Source organism: Nannospalax galili, unplaced genomic scaffold (genome assembly GCF_000622305.1).
Source record: "Nannospalax galili isolate Female #2095 unplaced genomic scaffold, S.galili_v1.0 scaffold304, whole genome shotgun sequence".
NCBI classification, from domain to species: domain Eukaryota; kingdom Metazoa; phylum Chordata; class Mammalia; order Rodentia; family Spalacidae; genus Nannospalax; species Nannospalax galili.
In genome coordinates, this window is record NW_008352325.1 from 3,400,714 (window position 1) to 3,412,994 (window position 12,281).

At 40.6% G+C, this 12,281-nt stretch overlaps 1 long non-coding RNA gene across 10 annotated transcripts in view; it reads right to left on the reverse strand.

Annotated features, from left to right (window-relative positions):
* Positions 1-8,745: 8,745 nt before the first annotated feature.
* Positions 8,746-12,281, reverse strand: part of LOC108491621 — a 21,152-nt gene continuing 17,616 nt past the window's right edge. For 4 of the 10 annotated variants that reach the window (XR_001872829.2, XR_003846454.1, XR_003846453.1 and 1 more), the window contains 2 exons: positions 12,095-12,279; positions 9,642-10,384 (listed from right to left, as the gene is read on the reverse strand). This is a non-coding gene — a long non-coding RNA (uncharacterized LOC108491621). Of the gene's footprint in view, positions 8,861-9,641; positions 10,385-12,094; positions 12,280-12,281 lie in introns of those variants that run through there. The other 6 variants (XR_003846459.1, XR_003846458.1, XR_003846457.1 and 3 more) reach the window with 6 other exon arrangements.

The following is a 12,281-nucleotide window of genomic DNA, read 5'->3' on the forward strand; positions in this document are numbered from 1 at the left end:
AACCCTAAAAAAGAAATACATCAATCAATGGATATAACCATAAACCATTTGGAGTCAGTTTAATCCTATGTCTATTTAGCAAACAGTAGTAGTAGTTTCTCCCCTATAGCCTGTAACCTGTCTAGCCACAGGTTCTTAGCCCTGGTAACAGTGCCAGTTATCAGCTCTATTTTGTGAAGTGGTTCTTAATCCAGTCAAAAAGTGGTTGGTTATCCCCACAGTATTCATGACACTTGCATCAGTGGGCATCTCTTGCCAAGCCAGTCGTTACTGTAGCTTACAGAGTCCACAGCTGAGTAAGGCTGGTGATTGCTTTTCTCTTCTGGTAACATGCATAGCACATTCCAGCACTATAGAGTTAGCCAGTAGAAATGAAACTTCAAGATTAGTACCAGCTTGATTTCTCCATGTTGAGCCTACGACTCATGTATGTAGTGTCTTCAGCAGTAGGGTCAAGTTCTGGCAAGTAACCAAGAGCAATGACAATAGCCAGTATTGTTTGAGGGTCTATGGGACCCTCCTGGCCAACAACTCCAAAAGAGAGAGTCCGTTACTGGCATTGGGCTTTTTATTTGCTAGCCTGTGATGTCTGGTAGAGCCATTGGAACCTCATTATAAGGTCATTATGTTTGAACTCTTTTTATATTCTACGTGGATATATTTTAAGATGTTTCTATAATAGTAGGTTTCCATATGCTTCTTCAAAAAACCTTTAGTGTTAGTTACCCTTCCCTCACTCCCTCCTCTGTCCTGCCCTTCCATTCCCCACCTCCATTAAACCCTTCATATTCCATTATTTCACTTTCCCCCTAGAATCTAGCATCCTCTTTTTGCCATTCCTCCTCACACGCCACATTTTCACTCCACAGCTGATTTTCCAGATTCTTTAAATTAAGATTTGATTTGTTAGAGAAATGGATGGAGTAAGAAGATATGGAACCTAAAATATGTAGGAGAAGAAAGAGAAGTAAGGCTGAATCAAATGGAATTAAGAACAAATACTCTCAGAACACAAGAAATCAACTTTTCTCTTTCCTAGCTACACTCACAACTAATGCTTCTTGAGTAGAATAAGTTTCAAACAGAAATTGCTTTAGTCGGAGCTGATTAGTTTCCAAAAAGCCAACCAAACTATCAGATGAGCATGCAATGCACTTGAATGTAGGAATTATCATACACACACTTGACTGGTTCCTTTGAAAGGTTATGGTAATATAGCTTAAAAGTTATAATGTAAATTATTCAGGGTTTTCAGGTAAAATTGCCTCTTTGTCTCTGTTTCAAAGCTTTATTAAAATCAGGGGCAATAAGCAATTAGAAGCTTGATAGCTTAAAGTACTTTCATGACTCAAATGTTTCTTATTTAATTGAAACTTATAAATATTGAAAATTAATAGCCTCAAAGGTAATTTAAATAACTTACTTTTCTCTGATACTGAAATTCTATCTTGCTAATTCCAATAATTTCTCATGAATCTGAATTAGTTTCTCTTCTTACATTAATAGAAAAACATAACTCCAAATTGTGTCTAAAGAATATCTGTTCAACACACAATGAATTGATAGAAACAAATGGTTTTCATCTCTTAATACTATCTGGTGTTCACTGAGCCAGGAAAATTGAAAATAAATTCTCAAAAATCTATTAGCAATATGTAGAGAAGAATGGTTCATCTATGGCCTAGACTTAAGGGCATCAAGAAGTTCCCTTAAAACCTCTTTGGACAATCTGAGCTCTAAGTTACACTTTTTGTATCCTCTGAGTTGAACTGTACTTATGGTGAAACTACCAGGTGCCATGTCTGTTCACACAGTTCAGAGGATCTTGGTCTACTTTGGAAATACAGGATGGGAGAATCAAAGCATAACATCAAAAGCCAACCTAGAAATGGGCACAAGGGTTCCTGTCTTTGGTACTTTACTTATTGCTCTGGCAAATTGCCTCTCAAAAACAGCTTTAATAGGGGAAGACCTTACTGTGGCTAAAGGTTTAAGAAAGGATGCAGTCCATTAGGGCAAGGAAGGTGTGGCAGCAGAGCACAAGGTAGCTGGTCACTTTGCATCCACAGTCAGAAATCAGAGAGAGGTGAATGCTGGCCCCCAACTCATTTCCTCCACCTTAGGCAGTCCAGGACCCAGTCCATGTGATGTTATTGCTCACATTCAGGGCAAGTCTTCCCTGTTCAGTTAAACCTCTCTAAAAACACCTTCATAGACATACCCAGAGGTGTGTTTCCAGGGTGATTCTAAATCTAGGCACATTAACAATGAAGATAAAGCATCACACCACCCTTCTAGGGTCAGAGTCATGGAGGAGAATTTTCCTAGGAGCAGGTGCTCTCAGGGGAGGGTGGTAAGGGACTGGTAACTTCCAAGTCAACATTTCAGAATCTGAGGCTCTCAAAAAAGATGTTTATACCTCAAGAAAGGGAACAACTTCACCAAGGTTCCAAACAACAATATTTCATTAGTATCTTGCATTTTTTCAAAATACATTTAAAGTATCCTTTGTAATCCCCATCAAACCAATGAAGTAGGATGGTAGGTAGGTGTAATACATTTCACTTTACAAATGTCTAAACTGAGACAAGATACATTTTAATCAATATGTTTTTAATTATACTACTTTACATTTAACCATGCTGTTTTACTTAAAAGCCAAGATTTAGGGTTCTTATTAGCATAGACTAAGGCTATTTCACACAATCCCCCACTTACTGTAAAAAAAAATATCTGGGAAGAATATCGAAACTGTTAGAGAACTCTGTAATCAGAGCAGACTATAGGGAGAAATAAAACCCAGAAAATGGCCAGTAAGTCCATGAGTTTCCCTCCTTTGGTGGGAGAGGTTTGGTTTTTCCCATATTGCCAAACTTAAAATTTAGGACAACCCATAAATGAACGGTGAACCAACACAGATAAAGAAAGCTTCAAGAAAAACACACCTTATTTTAGCCAGAGCCTAGTAAAGTACTGGACACTGCTGCATCTCCCAAGGCTGGTACTGAATGCCTCAGGAAAGATCAGGACCTCAGAGTGATGGCAGTGGTGGTAAGCAACCCCACAGATTCAGCATCTTTCCCCCACGGCCTGAAGAAGGTCCCAGTGAAAGGAATATATGCACTACAGAAGAGGCAGAGCGCCAGCTTCCTAGCTAGGAAACCATGAGCAATGACCATGGTAAGTCGCCTGTGGGGAACATGAGTGCATGGAGGGACAGAGGAGAAGACCCTCTAGAGCTGTGTAAACTCTGCGGACCACACTCAAGCTGTGTGTCTGTGGAAAAGACAGGAATCCACAGAGCAAACACTTTGGGAAGTGAACTGCCAAGGGGAACACTTACCAGGAATAGATTGGCCCAAGAATGGTACAAAACAGCCCTGCAACAGCTTTGAAATTGTAACATTGTATCACAGCTCATAGAAGGAAGGCGGGCCATGGTTTACTGAACTCATCTGAATTAAGGGCCATGGTTTACTGAACTCATCTGAATTAACTGTTAAACCAAAATCCACATCCCAGAAGACTTTAATAAATATTTAAAAATGCTCAAGATATAATCCATACATATATATACAAGATATACAACATACATATTTAAGAAAGACATTTTTTTAAACTCTCATGGGAAAAGAAAAGTAGTAGATTGGAGTCCCAAATAACCCAAATGTTGACTTTATGAGAGAGGTAGTTTCAGATGTTAATAGCCATGTCCCATTAGAAAGGACAAGAAACAACTAGATAACTATTCTCAACAAAGAATTTGTAACTATAAAAAAAAAGAACCAAATTAGAAATTGAAAACAAATATAAAATAATGAAAATTTTAAAATTCACCAGATAAACAGTTACAGAATGGCTGTGAAATGAAACCTCCAAGCAAACTTGGAGGATCAACAAAGACATCTGGGGCTGGAGAGGTGGCTCAGTGGTTAAGAACACTGTTTCTGCAGAGGACTCAAGTTTGATTCCCAGCACCCACATAGCTGCTAACAACCGTCCATAACTCCAGTTACATGAGATCCAACTCCTCTTCTGGTCTCCACTGGCACTGCACCACATGAGTGCACTTACACACATGCAGGCAATACACTAATACACATATAATAAAAATAATAGGAAAAAAAATTTTAAAGACATCTGAGATGAAGCCAAAGATGGTGGCCTGTAATCCCAGCCCTCAGGAGACACAGACAAGAGGATCACTGCCGTCAGGCCAGCCTGGTCTACATAGTGAGTTCCAGGCCAATGAGGGATTCACAGTAAGGGCTTGTCCAAAACAACAACAACAACAAAAATAAAAAAACAAAAAACAGAAACAAGATTTTAAAAGATCTGATATGAACAACAAAGGCAAAAAGATTGGAGAAACAAACTGACCTTCAGGAAGTCGTGGAACAATAGAAAAGTTCCCTGTGCTCGTATCTGTAATGGGCCAGAAGGAAAGGAAATGAGATATTATACAGAAAAAAGTTGAAGGCTAGAGGGATGCAACATAGAAGGAAAGGGTAGAATTGATCAAATTTGGAAGCATTTACTTGTGGAGAGGCACTGAGAGAACGAAAGAGCAGAACATGCAAATCTGGGAATGAACTCAGAACTAGACTACACAAATAGCCTTCAAAAAGGAAAAACCAATCCAATTAGGAAGCAGCGAAGACATGGGGGGAAGGTCAGTGAAAAATTCCTACGGAGCGTGATGAAATGTGTCCGGCACCACTGACGCTAGAAGGAACATTCCGCAGACCAATTAAATGTAGGAGAATTTATTTGAGCAAAGCAACACGTTTCCCCAATCAGGCGGCTCCTAGGCCCAGTGCAGGCTCTGAAAATACCAACCATATAACCAGAAAGCATTTACAGGAAAACAGAAATGAGTACCAGAAAACAACCGATTACCAAGTCAATCTACTTCAATGGTGACAGCCCAACCAGTTACCTGGCTCCACGACTCTCTGTACCAGCCACACTCACTCACTGTGTCTATAGCTCTGTGCCCTAGCTACTATGAAGTCATTCACTGTGAATTCATTCCATGCTAGTTTGATGTGCTGGCCTCAGTGCAATAACTCAGTGCAAATGTCTGACCCACTACAAAGTGTAATTTAACTTAGCCCTTGGGGAAACACAAATTAAGATCAAAATTGAATATCATTACACAAACCTCAGGATAACCACTAAAATAACCATTAAGGAAAATGCGAAATTTAGCAAAGATTCCATGAAATCAGATCTCTCATACTGGTGAGTAAGGTAGCAAAATGGTACTTCAGAAATTGGTGGTTTCTCTGAAACTTGACCTTACACTTTGTGTGTAATCCAGCAATCATAAACCTGATCATTTTTTCTAGAGAAATGAAAACTCATTCACATGAAATCTTGTGTAACAATGTTCACAGTAGCTTTATTAGGAATAGCTCAAAAGTGGAAATGCCCAAAGTCTCCTTCAGTAAGCAAATGACCAAACACTGCCTTATGTTTATAGCACAAAATATTACACAGCAATGAAAAGCATACATGCCACCTGGATGAAAACTGACATGCTCGATAGTTCTATCTGCTTGTCCTCAGATGATAGGAATGTAAAGATGGGAAGCATGTTATCAATTGCAGGAGCCAGGGGTAGACAGGGGTTTTGTGCAACTAAAAAGGGGTCTACAATAGAGGCGTTGTGGTGTTGGGATAGTTCCACATCTTGATGGTGGGACAAGATCTGCACATACAGGAAGGGCACAAGGCTGCACAGACACTGAGCTATGGTGATGTTTACATTGGGTGTTAGAGCATCGTTACAGGAGGCACAGCTGTCTCGCCATCCTTCATGGAGGCTGTATGGGCTTTCTTTGCATCATCTCTGTGACTGTACATCTACACTTACTTCAAAAGAAGATGTTTTAAGAAAAGTCACGGAAGTGTCCGTGAAAAATATTATATTGTATGTAAAACAAAAATGGAGTTGCTGACTGAATCTCAAGATTGCTCTGTTCTGATATCTGAACATGGCACTTGGGGATTCAGGAGGAAAATCCAATCCCCAGCTGAAAAGGCAAAGCTTAGTTGCCCTGTCCCTGTTGCCTGGGATCTGTCCCACAGAGCTGGCTAAGTGTTCTCATGTGTCTCAGTGTTCAGTAATAAGACACTTGGGATGGAGTGTACTGCTGTGGCTTTACTGGAAGTGTTTGTGGCTCTTAGGACACCTGGTAAGTGTTTGAATGCAATACCTGAAACAGCCATAGCAATTTACCGACACAAAGATGAGGTCAATCCACAAAGAAAGGCTAAGTGGAGAGAACAGCACAGAATCGAAATTGAATCTTTATCCAATTAAACACTGACCAGACACACCCTGTACCTGAATTTCTTGTAATGTGAGATAAAAGTTTCTTCATTACAAAGTTTAATGACTTGGCCCATTTTCTGTTGTTAAATACCTGAGGCTGGGTAAGTTATAAAGAAAAGAGATTTCCATTTGATTGCTTGTTTTTGGCATATGGTTTTGGAGGCCGAGAAGATACCACAGAATCCTCTCAGCTCCTGATGAGGGCTTTGTGCTGCCACATCTGCAGTGGAGAAGCAGGAGGGGGAAGCAGGCACATACAAAGGAGCTTTGAGTGGTAGGGTGGAGGAGGTGCCCGGCTCACACTATAATAACACACTCACTCCTGGAGAACAGTCAGTCCTTGAGACCTAATAAATAAAAGCATTACTCCCTCTCTGATACGATCGCTCCCTGAAGGCACCACCTCCCAACACCTCCATACTGGGAACAGCCTTAGCGTGAATTTTGATAAGAGCAAACTATATTCATATCACAGCATCAATCGGAGGTGGGGTGCGATGGGAGGTGAAGTGCCGCAATCTTGAGTGAGAGCACAGGAATCTCTTTGTTAGTGGGGAACTAGCTGGTCCAAGTACCTGATAACAAACAACTTAAGGAGGAATGGTTTCTTTTGGCTCACAGTTCTAGAGGGTCAGTTCATCATGGCAGACAAAGCAAGGCTGCAGAAGACATGCAGTGTCTGGTCACGTTGCATCTGTCCACTGTCAGGAAGTCCAGGAGCGGGAGAAGTGAGATCAATGCCGGTGCTCGTGTGTTCTCATTTTCTTTGCTATTCAGTTCATCTTTCCTATTCAGCACATGGCAGGATGGTGTCGCCCACATTCAGGGCATGACTCTCCTCAGTTAAATTCCTCTGGAAACGTTCTCACAGACACAGCTGGAGATATGTCTCCTAGGTGATTCCAAATCCAGTCATGTTGACAGTGAGGATTAACTGGCTAATGGATTGTTCGGTTTGGAATATGACTATTCATCAAAAGGAGGTAATTAAACCATAGGTTTCTGAATCCCACCTAGACAGTCTAATTCTATCAAGACTGGCACCTAAGGATTTGTCTTCTTAATAAGCTCCTGAGTGATGTTCAGGCTTCTATTTCAGGAACCCTTTGAGAACTGCTATTTTGAGGTAACTTCACCAATCCTTTTCTGTTCCCTAAATGGATTTGTGCTCACCTTTGCAGATGTAGTGTTGGTGGGAACACAACTGAACCTCATGTGAACTAAGGCAACTCAACCACAAAGACAAAACTCATCCAAGAATCATCTCTTTCTCATAGGAAATGCCCTTTCCTAGTGTCACAGAGTTCAAGACCACTGGGAAAAGACCACCAGGCCAAATTCAGATTTTAATTAGGCAAATTTTATTGCTGCAGCAAGACTGACAGTCTCCATTGGCCAGATACTGGACTGCAGCGAAGCTGGAAGGGGAAGGGAATCTTTGTTAAAGGCAGAAACCACACACAGTTGCAAGGACTGTGGCATCACACTGACACTTAAACGCAGCAATAAGCAAGTTTATAGAAGCCAAAACAAGCAGTTGTTAGTCATTTTCTTAACAGATGTATAAAGACCTTCGTGGTAAGGAGCTTTCTCATTATTATTTCAGAACAAGAAAGACAGGATATTGTGTAGGTTATTTTCCCTTGGGTGGGTAAGAATCATAGCTGCAATATCTGGATGTCAATATTCCTTTCTGTGGTCAGCTATTTCTAAAAGGAAAACAAACTTCTGGGATGTGACTTACTGGAACTAAGTTCAGACCTTAAGCTGGCTGCTTCTCTGATTTTTAAAGTTTAAGATGACTACTTTGTAAAAAATGGAGCTGCTCTAGTCATTACACTAGGAACAGTGTCCTCCCTGTCATAGGACAAACAATTCTTAGATGAAGGAAATTATCAGGCAAGTCATCCAGATTGTGATTATTTGGAGACTGGAAATAATAGAAGTCACCTGGGCTCATAGGAAATGAAAGTGTGTTTTGCTAGATCCCAGATTCATGTTCCCTATGTATCTGTGGTGCCCTAACTGCTGTATTCTGAGCATGCTCAGTAGGAAGAGGGCTCTCCACTTAGACTCTCCACTAAATAGATGGGCGACTTAAATATCTGTGGTGTGGGGCATCCTTGAAATGCATTCCCCGAGAAGCAGAGCCTCAGTGGAAGCTCAGCATGGACGTCTGTTTGTCAAGCTCCTATCTACAAACCCCTTTGCTTCTGTCATCTTCTTGAGTCCCGCAATGACTCTGCAAGGCAGACAGTGCAGGAACGGTTTTCTCATTTCATCAGACCTTGAGTAAACCAAGGCTCTGGGAACAGCTCACTCAGCAGCAAGGGTCAGATAGCAAACTCTAGGCTTCTGATGTTCCCTCCCTCACTCCCAGCCCCTTGGTAGGATGTTCCTGTCAACTCAGTGGTCCTCAGAAACCTGGTCTGCTAAGGACTCCATGGATCACTGGCCTTGATGATTTCTGCAAACAACTAGACAAGAGGCAGGATTGGTCCATTAGTCACAGATGATCTGCTGTGGAGAAAATGTGGAATGACTATGTTATGGCACTGTGTCCTGGGGAGCAGCAAATTAAATCTCTAGTCTTGAGTCTCTAGGTGATTCTCTGATCTTATAACATAGAAAGCTGAGAACCATCTTTTAAACAAACTTCTTCATTTCCTGGTGTATCTAAAAGGAAGTGAAGCCCCTTTATGGAGATCTTTCCACGAGAGTACCATGTTCCATCAGACCCCATATGATTTTTTCAGTGGTCTTCTTTTCTTCCACTTCTTAGCAACTAGACTGTATTGCAAAATTCATTGTTTGCTTTTTTAGCTTTTTTTAGACACAGTGTTGCTAAGTAGCTCAGTCTGACCTAGAACTGACCTAGCTGTGTTGGCCAAGCTATCCTTGAGTGCATGACCCTCCTGCTTCAGGCTGCTGACTTCTGGGATTATAGACCTGTGCTCCCATGACTGGATCACAGCTTTAAATAAAAATTTATTACATTTATTAAATAAAATATTTTATATCCTGACTATCATAAGTTTTTAACTTAATTTTTATTGGTACATTTTCATTGTGCATACTGATAGCTTTCATAGACATTTTCTTTCAAATAGCGTAAGTACTTTGACCACATTCAATCCCAAACTCTGTCCCTTCTCCCTCCCTTTCCCCCCTCACTAGTTTCCTTCCTTCCCTCAGTCTCTCTTCTGCACTTATGCCATACATATAAATGGTTTTATGTGTCTATATAAAATCTATGATGTGCAAATTAAAGAAATGTGATGTCAGCCTTTTTGAGCCTGGCTTATTTCATTTAACGTAACGACCTCCAGTTGAGTCATTCTGCAAATGGCACAATTTTGCTCTTCTTTATGACTAAATAATATTTCCTTGTCCATATTTTCTTTGTCCACTGAGCTGTTGGCAAACATTTAGGCTGGTTCTATAACTTCACTGCTGTGCAGCATTGTGGTTTATTGTGCAATAAATACGGATAAACTATTGACTTCATTGCCCATTAATTGATTTTTTTATTTGTTTTTTATAACTAGTTTTTTAATTTCTAAATATATTCTAGATATTAATACCCTGTCTGATGTATAGCTAGCAAAGATTTTTTTCCCACTTTGTAATCTGTCTTTTCATATAAAAAGTTTTAATTCACTTCTATTAATTGAATGTAAAGTGAATTACTTATATTTAAAAAATCCTAATTTTGTAAAATATTTGTTAGACTCAATACTATCAGAGTTCTTACAATTTAAAAAAAATTCTAGAGATATTTTACAGTTTATTAATCCTTAAACTTTTTTAAAGTTATGGACATAGTATTAAAATTATTTCTAATGACTTATTACTATATCTGTATATTAGTGCATCTCTCAACCTTCATCAATAGAAAGCCTCTTGCAATAGAAAGCAATTAACACAGAGAACAATAGCTGTTCAACATGCAGAAAATAATAGACTGCAGAGTGCTCACCCCAAATGGCACATCCTTGTTACACCCTTCTCCTCAAGGCTCAGGGATCTTCGTGGGAGAGGGGGCTGAAAGATTGTAAGGGCCGGAGGTGGTGGGTGACCACAAGGAAGCAGTGTTTCCAGACAGCAAGACAGTTACACATATGAACTCACAACAGTCGTGACAGCATGCACAAAACCTGCTCAAGCTCAAGCCAGACAAAATCCCAACACGGGAGTAAGAAGAAGGTGGGCATGAGGTCCCATCCCTAGCTAAGGAGCTGTGGAAACAATGCATTAGTATGATCTCGACCACTTGTGGCCTTTGCTGTGCATCACACTCTGTTGTGTGAAGAAACTTCACTTGTGAGAGTTGAGGGATGCATTAGTATGATCTCGACCACTTGTGGCCTTTGCTGTGCATCACACTCTGTTGTGTGAAGAAACTTCACTTGTGAGAGTTGAGGGATGCATTAGTTGTACCTCGACCACTTGTGGCCTTTGCTGTGCATCACACTCTGTTGTGTGAAGAAACTTCACTTGTGAGAGTTGAGGGATGCATTAGTATGATCTCTACCCCCTGTTCTGCTATGTCCCATGAGCCTTAGGTATAGAAGTTCCACTGTAGACATGTGACTTAGGGCTGGACATCTCTCAGATACATATTCTCTGTTGACTAGTTGTGGACCTCTGTACTAGCCTCCATCTATTACAAAAAAGAATCTTCTTTGATGAGTGGTATATGATATACTTGTCTGTAAATATCAGCTTCCATATTTAGGATATAGTAACAAATTTCATTTGTTAGAGATATGATAGATGAGGTTTTCTCTGGGATCTGTGGCCTCTTCAGTCATGTGTATTTGGCTGTGTTTACAGTGCCACCCATGAGTTCCCACCCATTGAGAGGACTTTAAGTCCAATTAGATAGCTGTTGATTACCCCCAAGATAAAAGTCCCACTATTGCACCAATAGAGATAGTTTGCTGTGCTAGTTGTTGTGATTATTAGGCTTTATAGCTTCGTTGGACCAATGATTGGTTTTTCTCCCTCAGCAGCTTGCTTAGTATCTTCTAGAACTAGACTTCAGGGAAGTGGCTTCCAGTTCAGATCCAGCTCCACTGCTCCAAGTCCTGTGTCAGAAGTAAGTTCTATCTTCAGTAATAGGGTCTACCTTGAAACTCTGGGAGATAATCAAGGACTGTGGCAATAGCCTCTGCTATTCTGGGAATGTCTTGGACTACCTGAACCAACAATTCAAAGGGAGGTGTCCCCTGTCTGGCACCATGCTTCCTGTTATATAGCCTTCATGTCTACACATGCACTCATGTTTGATATTGCATGTGTATTTGGGGGGGGGGTTAATATATTTTCCTCTGGCTTTTCATACCACCTAAGCTTTGTTTATCTCTCTCTCCCTGTCGAACCTCCCTCCTCCCTCCCCAGTTTAAGTGTCCCCATTTTCTCCTATTATCCTCCTCTTGAGTTCCTTCTTCCCCTTTACCTCAAGGTTCCTTGTATGTCCTTCCCTCCTTCTGTCCCAGTTGAATACCCCCATTTTCCCCATTTCCCCCTTGGTAACATCTGTTTCCTACTATCCCCCTCTCTCAGACTCTCTTTCCCTTTACATCCATGGTTCCTTTCCATTTTCCTGACTTCTCCAGTTTCATCAGGATATATACTCACATATAAGAATTTGGTACTAAGATCCACAAATGAGGGAGAACATACATTGCTTGTTTTTCTGAGTCTGTGTTACTTCATTCAGTATAACAGTTTCTGGTTCCATTCACTTACCTGCAAATTTCATGTTTTGTCTTTCTTTGCCACTGAGTAGAACTCCATTGTGTAAATGTATCACATTTTCATTATCCATTCAGCAGCTGAGGGACATTTAGGTTGCTTCCATTCCTCAGCAGGGTAGTTGGCAGGTCTGTGACTGACAGATCAGGAAGTCAATGGCAAGGTCGGAGTAGGACAGCCT